The sequence below is a fragment of the Alligator mississippiensis genome, chromosome 9 (assembly GCF_030867095.1).
Source record: "Alligator mississippiensis isolate rAllMis1 chromosome 9, rAllMis1, whole genome shotgun sequence".
NCBI lineage: Eukaryota > Metazoa > Chordata > Crocodylia > Alligatoridae > Alligator > Alligator mississippiensis.
In genome coordinates, this window is record NC_081832.1 from 52,257,144 (window position 1) to 52,278,533 (window position 21,390).

Genomic DNA, 21,390 nt, shown 5'->3' on the forward strand with positions numbered 1-21,390 from the left:
CTATCTGTCCTAATCTAGCTGTAATGTGAGCCCCTTATTTCAAGTATGCAGGTAGTGCTTTTCTGCTGCTTTCAGTTTATTTGTTGATTGCTAGTTTGTGGCATCTGGTTCTCTTTTCCTTGTTTATTTGGGGGGGCAGGGAGGAGAGGGATTGGGCAGAAGTTGCCATGCAAAGAAGTGGAGATTTTTTCTGAAACGTGAAGATAAGAGGATAGCCTCCTCCACACTCTCCTTTGGGAGGGTGGTCCAGAGCTTTGGACCCTCTCTTGGAAAAGCTGGACCTCCCTCTACTTTGGCTAAGTACAGATAGTAAAAAATCCTGAGGCAAGTTAGTTTACTCTCTGTAGACTGAACTAATAAACAAGTGAACAAACAGTCTCTTTTGATTCTGGAAATGCAGCCACATGCTTGCAGTGGCACAAGCCAGAAGCTTGCGGTGCTACAGCACACCTCCCTTCTTGGCTGAAGCAGACAGCTTGGACCAGGGCTAACTTGTCCATCCTGTGAAGGGGGGAGATGGGGGTGGACGGGCATTGTTGAGGATTTAAAGCATCCTGGGATGCTGCGGGACTGTGAGTTAGCTTGAATCTGGAGGGGATCTGGGACAGAAGTTCAATGAAATGATTTAAACTAAATCAGGTCAGTCTGATACTACATCTATCCAGATTTACTGTAAACCAGTTTTGGCCATTTTGAAAGCGGTTTATGTGTACTGAACTTCTGTTGTGTTACAGATTTGAACTAGTTTCTGATCACTTATATTTGTTCATTGTAATTTCTGTCTCTAACCTTTATGGCCCATGTTCTCCACCATTATCAAACAGCTTTGCACAGAACTTTCAATGCAAAATGACCCTGAAGCATCACCCCAGCACTGAGGTGCCTCAGATGGAGGAGTACCTTAATAAAAAATATATGAGTTTAACTACAAAGAACTTTGTCTGTGAGGACTAGATTGAGGGAATGATGTGTTAAAAGTTGTTTAGTTGCCTAAAGATACAGCTAGGTGATTCCAACCATCCCACTATGAAGCTAGGTACCTAATTCCTACTGTACTGCTGGGCAACTAAAAGCCTTTAGATATTTGGTCTTCAGACCTTCTAGAATCTAGGTCTATTACATGTCCTTTGTTAAAAGCAATAGAGGTATATGCTTAAGTGAGAATCTATTCTACTGTGTTCAAGAGACTGAAAAGTCTATATTATACTTGCTTTTGTAACTTGCTGTCATCTAACCCTTATGATTGAGTTACCAAAAATGTAGCAAGGAGGAGAAAGACCTCCCCACCTTTTGTATTAATGGTTTTTTAGACTTAAGCAGGGTAGAATAGAATTGCATTTAGGGATGTAGATCCACTTATGTGCCTAATAGGTAGAGCTCATAAATCCTTTGAATTCAGTTGCCCCATTTCAGTTGCTTCTGCTTAAGTGAACATGTGATTCTGCAAGATTCTACAGATTTCCTATATCTGGGGAACTAAACCACTTAAAGGTATGATTCCCAATAATTCAAGTCTAACAGTGTACCTAGTACTAAGAGCTTCAGGGTGTTCATTATATGTTCTGGGCTTTGGTTTAGGGCTACTTCTAGAAGAACCTCCTAGGGCTGGCTCTGAGCCTCCAGCACGTGTGCTTGCTGTGTGTGGAACTGTTTCTCTGCTTCCTCATCCCCACTTCACCCCAGCCTTCCCCCTCCCTGTCAGTTAGGCCATATGTCCAGCCATTGTCATTTGGCAGGTTGTTCTCTTTGCCATCTGTTCTGTCAGCTGTCTGTGTTTGCTGAGTCTAGAGCCAATTGTGTGAAGGCAGCATCCTGTGATAAAAGTGGTATGGTGGACTCCAAACAAGATGGGCTAATCTCTTTATCCTTTTTATGCATTTCACAAAATAGTGATGAGTATCTTTCAATAGCACCAGCTCCTCCAAACTAATCTTGACTGAAACTCTTATTTCAGTCAATGCATAAAGGGCTTCCTTGTGTCTTCTCATTCAAGTTCTTGCTGTGTGGGGGTACCCTCATATGCAGTCTGGTTCAGGCAGTTCTGCACTTAACTCACTGGTATCTGAAAAATTGTTTCTTAGATATTTACTTTCTGTACTGTGTGGGGAGCTTGGATACCTAGCTGAAATAAAACAAAAAAGGTGGGGGGAGGGGATCAAGACACTTCAACACTGAATGAAAAAATGCTTAAGTACCTTTAGAAAAACTAAACCTTATCTCTACATTCAGAAGTAACCCCCAAATCATGATTAAGCAACCACAAATGGGTACCACTGTATCAAATGCTGACCAGCTTTTGGTGTATTCAGAAAATTCCCAAATATGGACAGGACACAGAACAGAATATTTTCTCTGAAAAGACAAAGCTAGGTATTAAACCCACAATGAAATAATTTACTCATAACCACATTACCCAAATGCAAGTAACTTCGTTATATTGCTATATTAACATGAAGGCTACTGAATTTTGCTGATTCTTAACAAAAATGCTAACTATTAACAACAGGAGCTGTTTTGCAGTGCGGTTAACTATGCAGAAATGAGATTTACTTAGTCATCACTGACCATCATTTAAAATTAAGTATAAATCAGATTACAGGCAAACCTTAGATGGAGTTAGAGGCAACAAAAGTCCAACAAGATTCCGAAGCTCTATGCTAATACCCAAGCTTCTGACTTAATCTTGTGCTTTTTTGGCCTTACAGTTGAGGATCTCTTATCGAACAGTCCTTAAGAGCCCCACTATACCACAGGATGGGAAAAGGAAGGATTATCTTCCAGGCTACAACTCTGTACATTTGTTCATCTGTCATTGGTTCATCTGTATCAGGGCTGTTCAACTTCTGCATGAAATGCTGGCCAGCTATTGGTGAATTCAGAAAATTCCCAAATATGGATGGCTGCGGGACTGAATAAACACGAGCCATAGGCCTCCCACACCACACACTACATAGGCATCTTCCCCACCTCTGCTGCAGCACATGTGTGGGTGTGGGACCCCAGCCTCACACTCAGTAACCTGAGCCAGGGCCTTTCCTAACACAGCAGGCTGCATCATTGACTAGTCTCCTGGGAAGGGAGCAGGAAATGGAAGCTGGAGGAGGGAGGGGGAGCCCCAAGTCCCCTACTGCAGATCAATGTAGGGAGCAGGGGCTGAATGGGAAACCAAGGATTGCAAATTAACCCCTCAGGGGCCCCATGACTCAAACAGTTCTGACCTATGTTAAAGGTATAAGCATCTTTTCCTATTTTATGTCCAACCCTTTCTATACTATGTAAGCTCTGTTATGGTTATATTCTATTATGGTAACTTGCCTTGGTATTCCTTCTTTGATTACCCTCACTGATATGCATGTTCTGAAATTTGGGGCAGATTGCACCTGTTTTTATTGTTTGTGGGTAAAGGGCCACATGGATCAAATTTTAGTGTCCACAATCCCTCCCTTTCAAAGCTGTATTTTTATAGGCACACAAATGTAGCAAAAGGAGAGTTGAGCAAAGGTGACTAAAGGGTCAGCACTTACTGCAAGCTGGGCAGAGGTCTGCAGTAGGGTGGCCCTTAGTTCCAGCATGGGGAGTATGTGAGAGAGGAGCAACAGAAGTTACTCTTTGTATGGGACTGCAGTTGGCCATTAAATCTTCAAAGGGGAAAGTGCTTGTGTGCCCAAGTCTGGTTTAGGCTATCGTCCATGAGTTATTGAAGAGCTGAACTCCCTGAGCCTGCTGTTGGGTTGGTCAGGGTCTAAAAGAGCAACCTGAACCCAAAGTGGTAGCATGACAGTGGCCTCTGATGGTGGTGAGAAGCAGCAACCCCCAGAAATGGTAATGCTCAGTGGAGAACGGTTCCCAGCAGCAGTGAAAGTAAAGCCTGGTGCTGGCCTGTACACTTAACACTTGCTGCTTTGGCTGGCATAGGTGGTAGAGTCCCTGGAGCAGGGTGGAAACCCTTTGTGGTGACAAGCAGCAGGGAACTCTGGGGTGGGGTTCCCTGCCCAACACTTGCCCCTTTGACTAGAGCGTAGGTACTACAGCCACAGCATGGTAGCTTTGGGTGGGTTTCCCATTGCAGCAGACTGGGCTAGGTAGTAGCGTATCTGGGTTTGTTTGGCAGTACAGTGACTGCTATATGTTGCTAAGTGCTTGGCATTTTAGTATTTAACAGTTAAGGTTTTATTTGAGTGGCTAGGTTTGTTCACTTTGGAACACACAGTTAAAATTGATTTTCTCAAGTTTCTGGCTGGGGGGGAGAAATGGGGGGGCAGGTTCAGATCAAAATAGAAAGTTCATTTAAAACCCTTATATTTGAACCCAGTCATCATTACTGCCATCCAGTGCCTGGCAGAATGGCTACAAAAGTTTTTCCATGGACACACACAAGATTCTTCTTGAGAGAACCCGTGTGCATGTCTAATAACAGTCTACATTGAAACAAATACAAAATAGCTCTCTTTGCAGACAGCAGAATCCTTAGACATTTAAATGTACCATGCACAAAATAAGAACATAAGTAAATAACTATGGAATCACTTCTTTAATCTGGATTTTATAAAACAGTAGCAATTTATTTCTGTTCTAGAACATTTGTCTCTATCAATACACAAAGCACTCCACTGGATACTGCAATATCTGGTTACTAAGTCTTCACCTTCCGTCTCTTTGTCTACCCTAGTAGCTGCTAACAATTTGTTTTCCTTTGCCTTTGACATAGCTTTAACAGATGGTCTCGCTTCCCTCACCTCAAACATAAAAAGTGTCTATTACTGACAGCTGGGGACAGAGAGATTGCTATTACCTAGCAATGTGAGACACTTGTGTAAACTGCTACTTCCTTCTTTAACCCATACCTATCTTCATTACATGGTAGGGGGTATTCTACACACGGCGCAGAGGTGTAGCAAGATTATATTAGATGACAGACATGGCTATAAAGTTAGAGCAAACAAAATGAGGCAGAGAACGAACTGAATGTACTGAATAGAGAAGTGGAACATGCAAAACTGTGAAAGTTTGATTCCCTGCACAAAACCTAAATACAGATTTGTGTGCTGGGACAAATTTTTGTACTGGATGTAACCAGGGCATGAACATCTTCACAGCTAGTCATTATGGGTAATATAATATCTGGGCTACTGTAGAGCATGGTGCAGCTTTTCAAATTCACCCAGATAAAGTTTTTGATTTATGTCTGCACAGTCAATGGACTCAGCACTGCCTGTGCTCCTACCCAACCTTCTTTGACCACGATGGAGTTCAAACACAACCTCCTATGCACTGTTTCCTCAAACTGCAGTGCTGCTTGTTTGTAGGTCCTCCGCAGGTAGAACTCTCCAACGTGCTCTCCCTTCTCTCCTCTATCCAGGGTGAGTGAAAGGCAATAGTGATAACATAAAAAATGCCCAAGGGCTAATTCTCTGCTAACCTTGCACCTTGTCATGTACACAAGTGCAAAGTGAGTGTAAATGCTTATATTCTACTGTGCAGATTTTTTTCAGATCTCCAAGGAACTGAGTTATTTCTCCATGTGTAGAACAAGTGGCTGTGGTGCTGTCTGTTGGTGCTAGTTAAGTCAGTGTGTTTAAGTAGGTTAGATTGATGAATGTCATAGCTCATTAGAAATAAAAATATCCACAATCTAAATGATTTCTTTTTTTTCCTTCTGCTATCTCTTGTCTCCTTCACTTTGCATTTTTCAGCTCTGTTTCTTCATCCCCCTGGGAGCAGCAAACAGCAGAACCAGATCAAAGGTGCCAAGAACAACTTCAGCTTGAGAAGTTTGCTTGGCATTTCAACACTCTTTGCTACCTTGGCTTGAAGTCAGTTGGTTTTAAATACAGAAGGCCTGATTAAGGGCTCTTAAGGATACAGACCTTATTTGATCACATCAGTTTTGATCTTTTTTATTTAAATATGCAGTTAGTCTGGTTAGCTACGCAATAGAATGTCACAGGTAGTGTAGCATATCTGTAGTACTTAATGCCATTAGTCATCTCTAATTTGAGATATTATCATATTTATATCTCCCATGGTCCTTCTTTAAATGAAATTACATTTTTATTAGTTTTCTGGAGTTAATGGTTATTATAACCATAAGAAAAGATAATCAGTTTTTGGTTAAGTCAACAGCAGTATTGCTGAATCCATCCTTTAAAAAACGAGGAGTTAGATACCTCCCAAAGTCATAAGTTAAAAAAAAAAATGGGCAGGGAGGGAGGGGTTGTCTACATGTTTTTAACATTAAGGATTTACATTTCAAAGTTTCCTTTGCAACCACGAGGGTTGAAACTTACTTTTTAAACTGAGAATTAGACACAGTACATAATAACTTGATTCTAGGAGCTACGACTCTGGGGGAAAAAAACCCACAAAAACAAACATACCAAATATTATCAGTCCTGTGATAAAAGCATAAGAGTTGGTAACAAGACAATAGAGTAGGTTTTATGATAATCAAGTTTATTTTCCTGATTCACTTCAGCTTTCCTATGGGACCTTAGACAAATAATTTAGGTCCAGATTTTCAAAAGCGCTTAGCATGAACAATTGAGAGATTCTTAAGAGTTTAGAAAGCATTTAGGTATCAAAATAAGCAGATTTTCAAGAGACCTGAGAACACTGCCTGCCACTTCCTTTGATGATCAACTGATGCTTCACCTATACATGAGGCTTCCTTTCTATTTAGACTGTAAATTCTTTAGGACATGGGCTATATTTTCCACTGTATATGTACAAGCACTTAGTGCACTGATTCTCAGATAGGATGCTTTGTGATCCTTTCAAGGATACCATAGAATGTGAGCACTTTATCAGTGCAGACAATTTCAAAAAGGAATCCATAATATTAAAACCATTCCAACCTGTTGTGTTCTTTCTGAGTTATTTGTGATAAAAGAAATAAATGCTGTATTATTTTTCACAACCTCAGATGAATGAAAATTAAGAGCTGGCATTTACCAAGAAATACCTTGAATCTAAAAAGGGTGAGAACTTAGAGTAGGGGCAGGCAAAATCGTGGATCTGGCTGGCAGCCAGGCTCCATTTCCCAGCAGCCCCTGCCCACATCACTTCGGCCGATTTCCATGGAGACCCCAGGAACAGCAGAGCTGTGACAGCGCAGGGCCAGGGTCTCCCTGGCGACTGGCCCAAGCAGCACTGGCAGGGCACACAGGGAGTGGGGAGCTGTTCTGGGGCTGGAGCTAGGATTTTGCAGTGGTGAAAGCACGGGCTAGAGCCAGGGCAGAGCTGCAATTCACTGCCTGTATGCCCCTGCCTCAGGTGTGCAGGTAGGGTGGCCATCATAAAGGACATTCCAGTGTTCTGCTACACTCTCCTCTATTGATATGAAACTGGACACGTTTATGTCCTCTATTTTTGTCTTCAAGAGGTGTGGCAGCGTGTGCGGCTGGGCAGGGAGCTGCTCCAGAGCTAGGATTTTGCAATGGTTACAGAGCAGGCCAGAACCAGAGCAGACCTGCAATCCACTGCCTGCACACAAGTGGCTATCATAGAGGACAGTCTGGTTGTCCTCTATCCTCTATTGATACAAAACTGGATACCTTTATGTCCTCTATTTTTCTCTTGCAGAATCCTGGCCCTGGCCCTGGAGCAGCTCCCTGCCCAGCCACACAGCCTGTCAGTGCTACTTGGGCCAGTCTCCATGGAGACCCTATTCCCACAATGTCAGGGCCCCCCACTGCTCCTGGGGTCCTCATGGAAATGGACTGGAGCAATGCAGGCAATGCAGGGCTGCTGGGAAATGGATGTGGAACTGATGTGGCCTGCAGGCCAGGATTTGCCCACCCCTGATCTAGAGCAATGGGGCTGTGATCTCATATGGGCCATCTATGGACCACTACCATGCCTATAATCACTTACAATCCAATAAAGCATGCCTTCAATGAGCAACACCGAAAATAAATGGGATATTATATTAGGCTTAACTACATGTGCTTTGGCAATTCAGGTTTTGGTCAAAATACCTCCATGAGCCGAGGGGAAGCTACTAAAACTAATGGAGCTAGTTACCCACTAAATAAGGAGTTTCACTGTATTTATGTCTGCTATTGGAAATCCAGGCAGCACAATTTGAACTTCCTGACTTTCTTCTGGGCATCCTTTTCCAAAACTTCTCAGTTTTCTACTCTACTCCTATATTTTGATAACATCCAGCAAAAAAGCTACCACCCAAACTCCTGCAGTTGTTTTGTTCTCAAAAAGCAAGTAGTGTCCAGTGCTCCATTAAGTCCACTCATAACTCTGCTATTGCTCTTGATTTTATGTGAAAGGAGCTCAGATCCTTTGGTGATGATCAGCAGCGGTATAACCTTTAAAATATATAACATTCTGGGTATTTGCCACCCCAAAGTCAAACCCAAGGATGGAGATCAGCTGTTTCAAATGAATATCAGAAAGACTCAAATGCTGTTGATCAGAGGCAATCATACTGTGGAGCTGATGAAGACCACAGTGGTAGTCAGAGTTGAGTAAACTTTAAGTGTCTTGCTTCTCAGACACCAGCAGTTAAGTAGATCCAGACATGGAGGCATATGCAGTTTATGGTGCCACAAACCTCTTTGCAGTGCCACAAACTGCATGCCTGGCCTGTTAAAACATGCCCCATGCTGAAAATTTGCAGCAAGGGGGCAATATTTGCTACCAGAAAATCCTGGTAGCAAAAAAAAAAAACAAAAAAAACCAACAACAAAAAAACCCACAATGATAAAAATGGGGTGGTGCACACCACAGGCACATGTGCTGACAGATCATCTCCCCTCTGGTTCCACCCTGGTTCCTCCAGCACGCAGGGAGCCAGGAGTAGTGGGGATAGGGCAGTTTGCTCAAAGTGAGGCATTTTGCCCTGCACCAAAGTGCATATGTGGGGGTATGTGCAGCAGCAAAAAGTAGTGGTACAAATTTGTGCCACTATTATTTTGACCGCTGCAAGTGCACACCCCTGCATGTAGGACATACCCTAGGTGTTTAAATTTGTCCTTCTTCACTCACATTCTGCAGCATAAATTGCATGTGCCTCCATGTCTGGATCCAGGTCTAAGATCCAGGTGATTACTGAACACCAAAGCTATGTGCTCTAAAGTTACACTGATGCCCAGAGTTCATCCAGGTGTGGAAAGAAGCCAGATCCTAACATGCGGAGGGAAACAAGGCAGTTCTGAATCCTGAGCTGGTAATTAATTTGCAAGATTTGGTGCTGAAGAAGTCCTCCAGGGAGGGGGAGGTGCTAGCCTCTTCCTAGAGTGGAGGGGCTGAGGTGGGCTAGACAGAAAATTGTCGGGGGTTGTGCTGTACATCCTCTGGTCAAACATACTTACTCATTTTTTTAACAATACCCACTTAAGGCGCTGCACCTCTGTGAGCGGGAGCGGGGCAGGCTCAGCTGTGTGGGGCAGGCAGCAGTGGCCCCAGGGGCTTGGACAGGGATGGCACTGGGAGGGGTGACTATGGGGAGGGCACTAAGGTGAATTTTGGGGTGGCTATAGCCTCCCCACCCCCAACTCCCTGTAGTGCTGCCTCTGCCTTCAGGGAGCAAATTCAGGCAAGGAAAATAGGGCACCAATAAACAGCTTCCTGAACCGAGCCAGAGACATGTCACAACCCTGATGCAACAGGATTCCTGATTAGGAAGAGCACAGAATACCTTCTTTCAGCCCCTGCCAGTTCTTCCTCTCACTTAGCCGGCCCCTTTGGAGGATCGCTCTCTTTGCACTCAGAAAGTTCCCCAGACAAATCCTGAGGACTGCACAACGCACACATTACTGCCACCGACAAAAGGACCTGGGAAAGCCACTGATTCACACACTGCAACAACCTACGGGCCAGACAGTACCCACCCCATGCCCCATGGACCAGGCCCACACAGTTCCATGCCAACCACAGAGCACTTTCATGGCCAGAATCCAGGAGCTAAAGACACAGCGCTGGTTTGTTTTCAAAGTCCTGGGGTTTTCTGCCCTCCTACCCTGGGCCTGGAGCCAGCTCAGAACACAGGTGTACTGTCAGCTTCGAGTTGCTAGGCAGCGCTCCGATAAGCGAGGCTCCCTGGACTGAGTGGGCTGCCAGGCTGCGGTTGCTAGGCAGCAGCCCGATAACAAAGTGACTGTGCAGGTTAGCACGCAGCCTGCCAGGCAGCAGGTGAGTAAGGCGCCCAACTGATTACGCTGAAGCATCCCAGTCAGTGTACTGCTGGGTTAGGGATCTCCACTACGTCCCTGTTCCAGACAAATGCTCCTCATGAACAATGCAGTATTTTGAAGGAACGTATGAAACCAATGCATGGATACCAGTTGGCTGCACCTCAGCAACCTGGCAGGTACACAGTCCAAGAATGAAGCAAGAGGGTGCCCAAGTAGGACATTGGACACTCAGAATTACCACGGCACACATGGACAAAACAAACTCATTTATAGCTAAATATACTGACAAAATGATGGATGTCTAGATATTAGAGATGATACCGGACAGGATACTGGACAGGTTCTGGGGTGAACTAAAGGATCAAGCCAAGAGGAATGTAGAACAGAGGATGAAAGCTCTTGCAGGATCAAGTGATGGTGGGCTTAAAAGTGGTTACTGACAAGGGGTCACCTAGCGGTGGGAAATGGTGTGAAGAGCTGCCAGAACATGAGGCTGGCTGGTGCCACACTCAGACATTGTTGCCACACAGAGGCAGCAGGGGCAATGCAGGAAGTGTGAGAAGAATTCCAGCAGAAACATAAGAATATAGGACTGAACAGGGACACCTGGGCATTTGCAGGCATCCATTTATCCAAAGAGCCCAAAATACCATGCACTCCCAAGTCCATTCAGCAACCAAAAGTGGTTGGTTCTAAAAGGCAAGAAAGCAGATCTCTGCATGATCCTATATTAAACTGTAATATCAGTTTATCATTGAGAATATTGCTGCAGGCAGATCTTAAATTTATTTTCTACAAATAACCAAGTATGGGAGTGTAAAAATTGCCTTTTATGCACATATGCAGCACTAAAATGTGATCTTTTGAATGGTTATGGAACATGAATGCAAAAGGACCGATGTAAACTTATCTTGAAACTGAAATTAATAAATGGGCCCAGTTTTCTCATCTCTGATCCAAATTACAATGGGATAAGTGGGCTTGGCTAAACATTGACTGGGTGAAGCTTGCAGAGGAAAGTGCCAACACCTTTAAAATGCCAAGAACTTCTACAGGTGAAGACAGGTGAATGGCAGCACACCCAAAGGAGCAAAGTCTTAAGAGGTTGGAAGATTACACTTCAAGGACTAGTGGCACATACTGTTACTAAGGTGCACTAGGTTCTAAGTGTACGAAAATGCATACTGCACCTGAGTTTAAAAACATGCAGTGGGACACACAGTGCCCATAGCCAAGCCATTGTTAGCAGCAAATACTGTTTAATGATGCAATGTAAAATTATTTGCCAATATTTTCCAATGTAGCAGGGGGATATTCAAGAAACCCATGGTGGGGTGGCCTCAGTTCATCATAATAATATAGCTTCTGCACTAAAAATATAATTGCTCACTCAGGAGAAGTCATAAACACAAACTAGTTTCTTAAGAGTCTAGCACTCTATCTCCTATGACTTCATACTATGGAATTCCAGTCTGAGTCACATGAAACTCAGCAGACTAAATGACCCCCCCGCTGTGCAGCAGAGTTACCAGAATTTGGTCTTCTGAGCCAGTCTAACTTTCCCATAACTGGATGACTGTTTGACAACACTTCATTTTATTGCTCATTGACTCTAGTCTTTTCTATGGACATAAAATGTTATAATAATTTAAATCTATGTAATTGTTGTTGTAAGACAACTCTTTTTTTTTTTTTTAATTCCAGGAGTGTGAGTTACTTGCATGTTTAGGAGAAATTAATAATTTTTGACAGCAGCAATGTAGATAGTGTTGTCAACCTTTTGAAGTTTCAGAAATATGAAGGGGCAAACTTGCTTGTTATTTGTGGGCACTCTGGACAGCAGACAGACAGAGTGCTCTGACAACAGAACTGGAAAACTTCTGTTTTTCCCCCTAGAACTACTGTGATGTTTCCTTTATTTCTTCAAAAAACCATGGCTGCCCTGACCCAAGCTGTGTTCTGAGACATGTCATCTTGCAGACAGATTTTAATTGCTTATTAGTCATAGATACCCATGGCTGGGTCACATTGTTTTTCAGGGGTTTTTTTTTAAGTCCTCTAGTTAAACCAGACAGGCTGGCAGTCTGGTACAAGCTTTCAGTATAAGATCCTGAGTCTATTACGCATATGTGCTACTTTAATCCAGTGAGTAATCTTACCAAAAAATCAGTGGGACTGTTGATAAGACAGTAGTTATACATGTACTTAAAATGCTTGCCATGCTAGGTCCTAAATATAATCTGTCTGAGGTAACAAGCTGACAAATTATAGATTGAAAGTGACCATAGGAATTGGTTTGACTAGTCTTTTTTATACTTTTTAAATTAATTACTGTAGATTTAAAAATTCATCTAACTCTTCAATTTTTACAGAGGAAAAAGTAGAGTCATCTTTAAATAAATAGCACGTTGATGTGGCCATTTACCATATCACTGTGCCTGTCCATGTTCTGTTTTTTCTCTCTAATAGCCAGGGCTTGAAGGGAATCAGCAGGCTTCCCTGAAAGGCAATCACAGCCATTCCTGTGACATGGCTATAACTACAGTCTTCAGTTGAATAAACTGCAGTCATAACATTGAGCTTTTTGAGTTGGATAAGAGTGACTCAGGCTGGGGACTTTGAGAATCTCTGATGTAATTTTAGTTTCTACCATTATTTTTTAAGGCTGGTACCCTACAATTCCCCTGGCATATGATCTGTTCAACACAGCAAACCACCAAAGCAGGCAGGTTGCATGCTTAGCTCTGTTCTGGCTTACAGCAAGTTTCACAACAATTATAATATGTGCTTCACTTCAGAAATGTGTGACATCTTCCTTCTGGGGCAGGGCACATATGTGTGTGTTGGGAAACTGCCAAAGTAAGCAAACCAACACTGGTTTCCAGAAAGCTTTTGCAGTCTTGGTGAAGAGAAGGGTCCAATAGCTTTTTTTATATCTGTCCCCAGATTATTTACATTTGTGTAGCTATCATCAGTGATACAAAAGCATGCTGAGTGGTCTTTTACAATGACTGAGACATAAGGGAAGCTCTTCATTGCATAGGATACTTGCACAATTTGGTGTTTGGACTGACATACTATTCTGACTAACTAAAGTGCTCCTCTGGGCATAGCAATATCCCTGATGCTTTACTGCAAGGATGCAACAATGTCTCTGACTTGTACAGGGACAATTTATTTAATCAGGCAACCCTATGATGATTTCAGAGGTGAGTCTGCATCTTGTATGAACTAGGTCCTCAAGTAGACTTCTCAGAACTTTAATTTAAAAGTTAAGGGCACTTTTGCTTCCATTGTTCACTTCCTCCTTTTCCTGAGCTACTTTATAAAATGTAGAAGAAGGTGGTCTCTTGCACATAGTGTTGGTGGTGTTTCCCAACTTCCTGAAGTGAATAGAGCACTGATCAGTGTGTTTTGAATGTAAAACCTCTTAGAATCCATTCTCTTTAGCTTCAGCTGTGTAGACTCAGGGTCTAAGCCACAGAAATGCTGGCTTCAGCCCCTCATGTCAGCTAAAGATAGAGGCAATAATAATGAGCCATTACCAAACACTGACGGCTCCTATCTCCTCCTAACTCCCTCCCTAATCCAGGCACCTTCTCTGTGTTAGTGTTTCAGACTCTCAGTATATGAGGTTGCACGTGGTTCCTTAGCCTGCGTTACCAGACAGTTTTGCACAAGCCAACCAGTACAGACCTCCTGCTGTAGCACGCTAAGGTGTGTATATGCTGCTTTGGTTGCACCTAGCATATGTCTAACTTTTGAGCATCCCTGGAAACTTGTATAGATGGTATTAGGCTAGTTACTGGAGTACTGTGAAGAGACACCTTTCTCACAACTTAGATGCTGCAGGGCATCAGCTCAGAAAAACTTTGAATGCCCCACTCTCACCTGAACTGTCTGCTTGGATGAACCCAGGCTCCATTGATTCTGGGGACAGGGCTGGACTTTTAGAGAGACACCTGATTCAGTTATTTTAGTAGGGCACCTGGCTTGTAAAAGCCCTCAGTTCAACATCATGGACTAATAATAAGAATAAAGAAAAATCCATTTACTTTTCTGGGCTGTCTGTGGGAATTTATCCATTTGGGCTTTTTTTTTGTTTGTCTGGTTTCTGCCCTATCCTACTCTTCCCATCTTGTTCCCTTCTACTGTTTTCTCTGCTGTCCATACTAGCTGCCAATCTCAGGTTGCTAAATCCCCCAGGAAGGCAAGGGAAAAATAATTAAGTTACTTTATCCCACTTGCTTGCCTATGGTATAACTGAAAGTAGCCTGAAAGCAGTGTAATTAGTTGCATTAAAGCATCAGTTCTTCTTACAATTTATTATTTTTCTTACCTTATTCTGTTGCTAGACTTGCTTCTCTAGAAAATAATGAGAAGACAAGAGCACTGCTAGCAATATGACATCAGTGATGACATGCAAGTGTAGACTGATTAATGTAGTTTGCTGGAAATAATTTAGTATTTGTCACTGCAATACATGTTTATGTAGTCTCAAGATTTGTTTAAAAAAAATGATCATTTCCAGACAGAGCTCCATAGTCCATATAGGAGCTCCATTGCACCTATAATTTCTCATGAGTCTACCAAGAAATACCATCCTTCCCTCTTTTAGAGCCTTTTTTGTAGGTCTGATCATTTAATTTCACTGCTAACACTCTGCCCATGGGACTGAATAAAGATGTACCTTCCACAAAAATTCGTTATAAAGCAGTTTATTTTGGGTGCATACAGACGTTTGGGGAGGTTAGGGAGAAGTTAGATCACGTTAAAAATGGCTATAGATCATTTAAAAAATGGCCACCCAATCTAACTTAGGTCACCCAGGTGTGGACCTTACTCAGATCCACCTATCTAGGGATCTGCGCAAACTGTACAGAAGTTCAGGATGGTTAGATCAGTCTAAACATGTCCAACCGTTTTCTTGGTTTGCAAATTTGCCAACCTCAGAAGATCAGAAATTGTAAATTAGTTCCCCAAAATCATAAGTGATCTCCTCATGAGATTAAAAATATATATATATTTTTAAATCTTTTTTTGCAATTGAATGCAGACCTTTCCCTGACTACTCTAAAGAAAGTACACAACATGGTTGCCTGTGATAGGATAGATATCGATGACCTAGAAGGCTCCTTCTAATCCAAAAAGGAGAATGCATTTTCTACCTTGCCCCTCTTACTTTATCTGACCCCCCACATTACTCTTCTCTACTACTGTCATAGCACTCCTGTACTATGAAATAGAACTGAGAAATGAACTATACACTTTCAAGCAATGCAAAGTACTCCTTGTGTCTTATGTATCCAGAGTTTGTTATCTTTCAATAAAGATGTATCTACCATAAGTTACAAGGAATAACATGACAGCATCAGCCACTTTACTAATTGCTCGAAGAACACAAACCCAAGCAGAGCTTTCTGCAAGTTGGAATAGGAATTGTTTTGAGAATCCTTACATTAGAATGGTTTAACATTATTGTTGATGTTTTTGAATTGTCTGATAATAGTTTATTTAATTTATTTTTAAAATATTATTTCTTTTTATATCTGCCAACCACAGAAATATATAAATTATCCTATAAAAGTAGTTTTAAACTACAACTACAATTGACTGCCCAAATAGATTTAAAACCAATTGAGTCAGTTATCCTTCCCTTCTACTGCCCTGTGATTTGCCCTATGCATCAGACCCCTAGCAGCTCTCCTCTGCTCCTGTTTGCTGATGCCCTGGACCTTTGAATATGCTGGGGTGCAGTGTGCCTTGAGATGTGGGAGCAGGCAACCCTGGGCTGGCTGCTTCCCTGTCTCCATGTGCCTCAGTACAAGGGCTCTGCTGCAGAGCCCTCATGCTGAGGCACATGGAAGCCTCATCCTGAGGCACACTGTGCCCCATCCAGATGGGGAGTGGCTGGCTGGGGTGCAGGGTGTCTCAGCACAGGGGCTCCACAGCATTTGGAGATGGACAAGCAGGCAGCCCAGAGCTACCTGCTCCCCCATCTCTGGTTTGTACCAGAACATAACCTTTCAGTGTGCTTTGCACTGCTTTTTTTTTCCAGGGATTTTTTTTGCTACCGGAAAATCCCAGTAGCAAATTTTGTACCAGCAAATTAGCAGTGCCACACACAGTTTAACATGCAACTCATAGTTTATACCACTGCAGAGAGGTTTATGGTGTTACAAACTGCCCATGCCTGCATGTCTGGATCTGGATGTTAGGCACCAATGATACTGCCACTGGAGCAGATCAGAGGAGATTATGAGGCTGTGGGCAGGAGGATTAAAGAGCACAGTTCTCATCAATCTTCCCAGTGGAAGGTAAAGGACCAGGCAGGGAGCATTGTGTCATGGAGATAAAAACATAGCTAAGACTGGTGTACCCAGAAGGCTTTGGATTCTCTGAAAATGGGCAGATGTTCTTGGAAGGAGGGCTGCTATCAAAAGATGGGATTCACCTGACTAGAACAGGAAAGAAAATCTTTGGGTATCATCTGGTCAACCCAGTAAACTAGGTTTCATTTGTGGGGGAAGGGGGTGAACAAAACCCTCCACCAACAAAGCAACCAAGACAGAGGGGAGAGACCAGAATAATCTCAGCTCAGGGAAAGGGACAGAGAACCACAGGATAGACAGTAACAAGGAATGCAAAAGGAAAAAAAGTAAATCAGAATGCAAAATAGGTCTGATGTAGGTTTACAAATTCAAGAAATATGGGAAACAAACAAGATGAGCTGAAAGTCACAGCCTATGAAAAGAGTTATGATCTGAGAGAGTTACTAAGAGTTAAACTCTGTTTTGGAAGGGCTGGTCTGGGAGAAAAAGGTGGTGGCATTGCCTTGTATGTAAAAATATATATACACTTGTTGCCTGGTTCGGGTAGAAGACTGTAGCAGATCAGAATGTTTTGGGTGAAGATAAAAGGTGAAAGAAACAGCACTTATGACTTAATTTAGCCTGCCAAATCAGGAAGAAGAGGTGGATGAGGTACTCTTCAAGGAGGTGACAACATTATCAAAAAATTATGAGATGGCACTGATGGGAGACTTCAGTTTTCTTGGCATCTGGAAACATAATACAGCCAAATATAAACCATCAAACAAGTTCCTAATCTGTGAGGATACAACTATGGGATCATCTATTTTGGTTCTTCCTGAACTGTAAGGAAGACTTGGTAGAGGATATGAAGGCAATGAGAAAGTCAGGAGGCAGCAATAATGATATTATGGACTTTGTGACCTTGAGGCAGGGAGAGCACACGGTTAGCAAATCTAAGACAGTAGATTTCAAAAAGGCAGATTTCAACTGACTCAAGGAGACAGCAGGCATGGTATCATGGAAGAACAGACTGTACACTAGGTTGTTTGCCTCCTTCCTTCTTTGCTGCCATCTGTACTCATCATCTGATAGCTGCCCCTATTTGAGAAGACTGAAGTAAAAAAAAAGTGTTAAATACTTCAGCCTTCTCCAAATAGTCTTCAGCTAGATTGACCTCCATATTCCATAAAGGACTGATGGTTTCTGTAGCCTTCCTCTTACATTTGACATGCTTGTACAATCCTTTTTTATTACCTTCTATGCCCCTTGCCAGCTACATTTCAAATTGTGTCTTGGCCTTCCTAATTTTCTCTCTGAACACCCATGAAATACTCTTATACTCTTCCCTAGTATTATGTCCAAATTTCTACTTTTTATAGGATTCCTTTCTGAGCATCAACCCAATTGAAGAAACTGCTGTCCAGCCAGACTGGTTTCCTGTTGCCTATTCTTCCATTGCATGGGGATAGCTTGCACTTGTGTCCTTCAAGGGCCTCCTTAAAGTGCAGCCAGCTTTCCTGGACTACTTGTCATCTACCTAGATTTGAGCAAGACCTTTGATACTGTCTCCCATTAAATCCTCTCAGTTAAGTTGGAGAGTACAAGCCTAGACCAGGCTACAGTGAGTTGGGTTGGCAACTGGCTCAGCAGCCGATTCCAATGAGTGGTAATTGATGGGGTGGCCTCATCCTGGAGGGGTGTCTCCAGTGGTGTCGCCCAGGGATCAGTGCTTGGGCTCATGCTCTTTAACATCTTTATTAATGATCTGGATGAGGGAGTGAAGAGTGCAATGATGAAGTTTGTGGGTGATATCAAGCTGTGGGGACAAGCAGGCACATCCAAGGACAGGACAGAGATTCAGGATGAACTTGACAAGTGGGTCCTATGGGCTGAAAACAATCAGATGAGGTTCAACAGGGACAAGTGCTGGGTCCCTCATTTGGGTAGAAAGAACCCTCACCATATCTATACGATGGGTAGTGGTCCACTGGCTGGCACTGCATCCAAAAGGGACCTGGGGTGACAATTGACCAGAGGATGAATATAAGCCACCAGTATGATGAAGTCACCAACAGAGCAAATGGTACTCTGGCATGCCTCAGCAGATGTGTCACCAATAGATCCAGAGAGGTGCTCTCCCCCTCAATTTGGTGTTGGTCCCTAGTAAGTGACATCTGGTGCATGCAGTTCCCAAAGGTAGATAGCTTGGTGATTTTCTTCAAGAAAGCCTTCAAGCACAGTCCAGGTTGTAAGGTCGAGTACAGAGAGTCCCTTGTCAGCCAAAGTGAGGACTTGTGCCGTTGCCACCAGAGCCTGTGCTCTCATGGTGGGATTCCTGGTTCAACACAGTCTGTTACCACACCAAGCATATGCAGCTCTACCAGCAGTTTGTTAGTGAGGAGCTGGAAATCACATCCAGTACACAGTGCATGCTCAAGCTTCTTGATCTTGTAGGACAAAGCAATATTCAAGATCAAGTGATGTTTGTGGCTGACAGTGCCACGCAGTTCATAGATGCCACCTGGTTTGAAGGATGGCAGGCTATGATCCACCATGCACAGAACAAGGTGATGGATTTGATATGCTGGGTGAAAGACAGGGCAGCACAAGAACTGTCAAGCTGCCCTCATGAAAACCAGTGCAGAAGGGAGCTATCCCAGGTGATAGCTGCAAAGCTGAACCATTACTACAGGTATGAGCTACCACTACCATCACAATTCAGACCGCCAGCTGCCCCCTTCCCTAGTGCTGTTTGCATTTTGGATGCTGACCAGGTGCCTTTGCTGAGTTTTGACCCTCAGCTACTGAAAACAACCCCAGGATGAGGGAAACAGTGTGACAATGAATCTGCTGCCTATGTGAACTTCATCAAAGAGTGCCAGATGCTTGTGTTAGCATTCCGTTTCAGTAAACTCCTTTTTATAGTGTCCTTTACTAAAGTTTATATAGTTGCTATTAGTTACAATTCATGTTGCGCATAGTACAGCTTGATTTTCATAAGAGATTTCAGTTTAAGTGCTTAGATGGTATTACTTAGGGAAGTGTATATAGTTGGTATTACTTGCAATTTGTGGTGTCCATTGACTTATTATACTAGGATATTTTATTTTGGAGACTAATTAGCAGTTAGGCTACTTAATAATGCAGCAATTGATGACTTCCATGACCTCAATCAGGGGATTAAGCCCAGAGAAGCCGTTGATTGCTGTTATTATTAAGCAGTCTAGGAACCAGTTAATGGCTTTCTTGGGCTTGATCATAGGATCAAGCCTGGGGAAGCCATTAACCAGGTCCTAGACTGCTCGCTAATGCAGCAATCCCCTGATGAAGCCCAAAGAAGGCATTAATTGCTGTGATAACAAGCAGTCTAGAATCTGGTTAATGGCTTTCCTGGGCTTGATCAGTCCAGATCCTAGACTGCTGATCAAATCCAGGAAATCATAGAAAATTAGTGTTGGAAGTGACCTCAGAAAGTCATCTAGTCCAAGCCCTGGCCATTAACCACATCTCAGGCTGCTTAATAATGTGGCAATTAATGACTTCTGTGGGCTTAATCTCCTGATCAAGCCCAGGGAAGCCATTCATTGCCACATTAATAAGCAAGCCCTGGTTCGGGACCATCTGCCAATCTTTGGAGGTGGGAGGGGGGTACTTCCAGTGCCCCAGAGGTGTGTATGGGACTGGGGAATCTCATCATGCTGAGACCGTGGAATCAGGAAGCAGCTGCCCCAAATTAGGTAGGTCCCTACCCATTAGCTGTAGATGGTATCCATATTGATTATGGGGAAATTCTTGAGACAGTATCCTTTCATCATATATATCTATATCTATATATATATTTTTTAAAGCATAGCAAGAATTGGCAGCATTGGATTCCTGGGTTCTTGGCATCCAGACTGGTATTAGCATTGTATCATGCTCTATTCAAATGACTGAGGCATATCTGAGTCACTTTGTTTTACCTTATTGCACTGTCTAGCCACATACTTGGCCAATACTTTTTTTGAGGGTACACACTGGAAACTCTTGAGTTAACAACAGTTTTGTTAACAGCTATTAACTGTCTATTTCATTTAAAATCTACCTCACTGAGGGGAAAAAAATAAAAAAAGATGGCAGGCACATCTCTTCCTGCCCCCCCCCCCGGCGTGCTTCATTTTCAGTGTCTGAAGCTATACTTGTATGTAAAATAGCTAATGTGTTTTGCCTTTTTGGTGTGGGGGTTGGGTGGTCTAGGGAGGAAGCTGCAAGAGCACAGCTGGAATTCTGAGGAATGGAGAAAACCCTGAAATGGTGCACAGGGTGGCAAGCAGGAGGCATATTTGAAGATTAGAGGGAATGTGTGCATGTGGGGAGCAAGTAGGGAGCAGGGAGAGGAGGAGCTTAGGGACATGGCACTAGGGGGTAGAAGAAATGGTGTAGAAGGGGACTGAAGGTGGGAGGGTGGCAGTGCCTCCTCCCTGGGAAAGTAGAAGCACGTACTTTGAAACTATTCTTAGACCAAGTAAGCTGTAGCTTTGTTTCTTCTGTTAGCTTCCCTGGCACGCTTGCTTAATGCAGGTCTCTCTCTGGCATTTTTACATGTGCTCTGGGATGTGGTACCAGGTGTTTTAATTAGTGAGCTGTGCTCGTGCATCATGCGCATCAGTGTCCCTGCACATCCCTGCATTGAAAAAATGGCGGTGGGGCACTTTGAAATAAAGCTCAAACACATTTTATTTCAAAGTGCCCCACCACCATTTTTTTCAGTGCAGGGATGCTGATACACTTGATAGAGAAGGCTGCCAGAGTGCATCAAATTCCACACTCCAGGATTTCCAACACATTGGAGCAGGCTCCCCACATATCTATAAGAGCCCATAATATTTAAATGGGTTTCTATGGCTCAGTTACGCTTGGTCCCCATGGGGCAATGCAGACCTATCCGC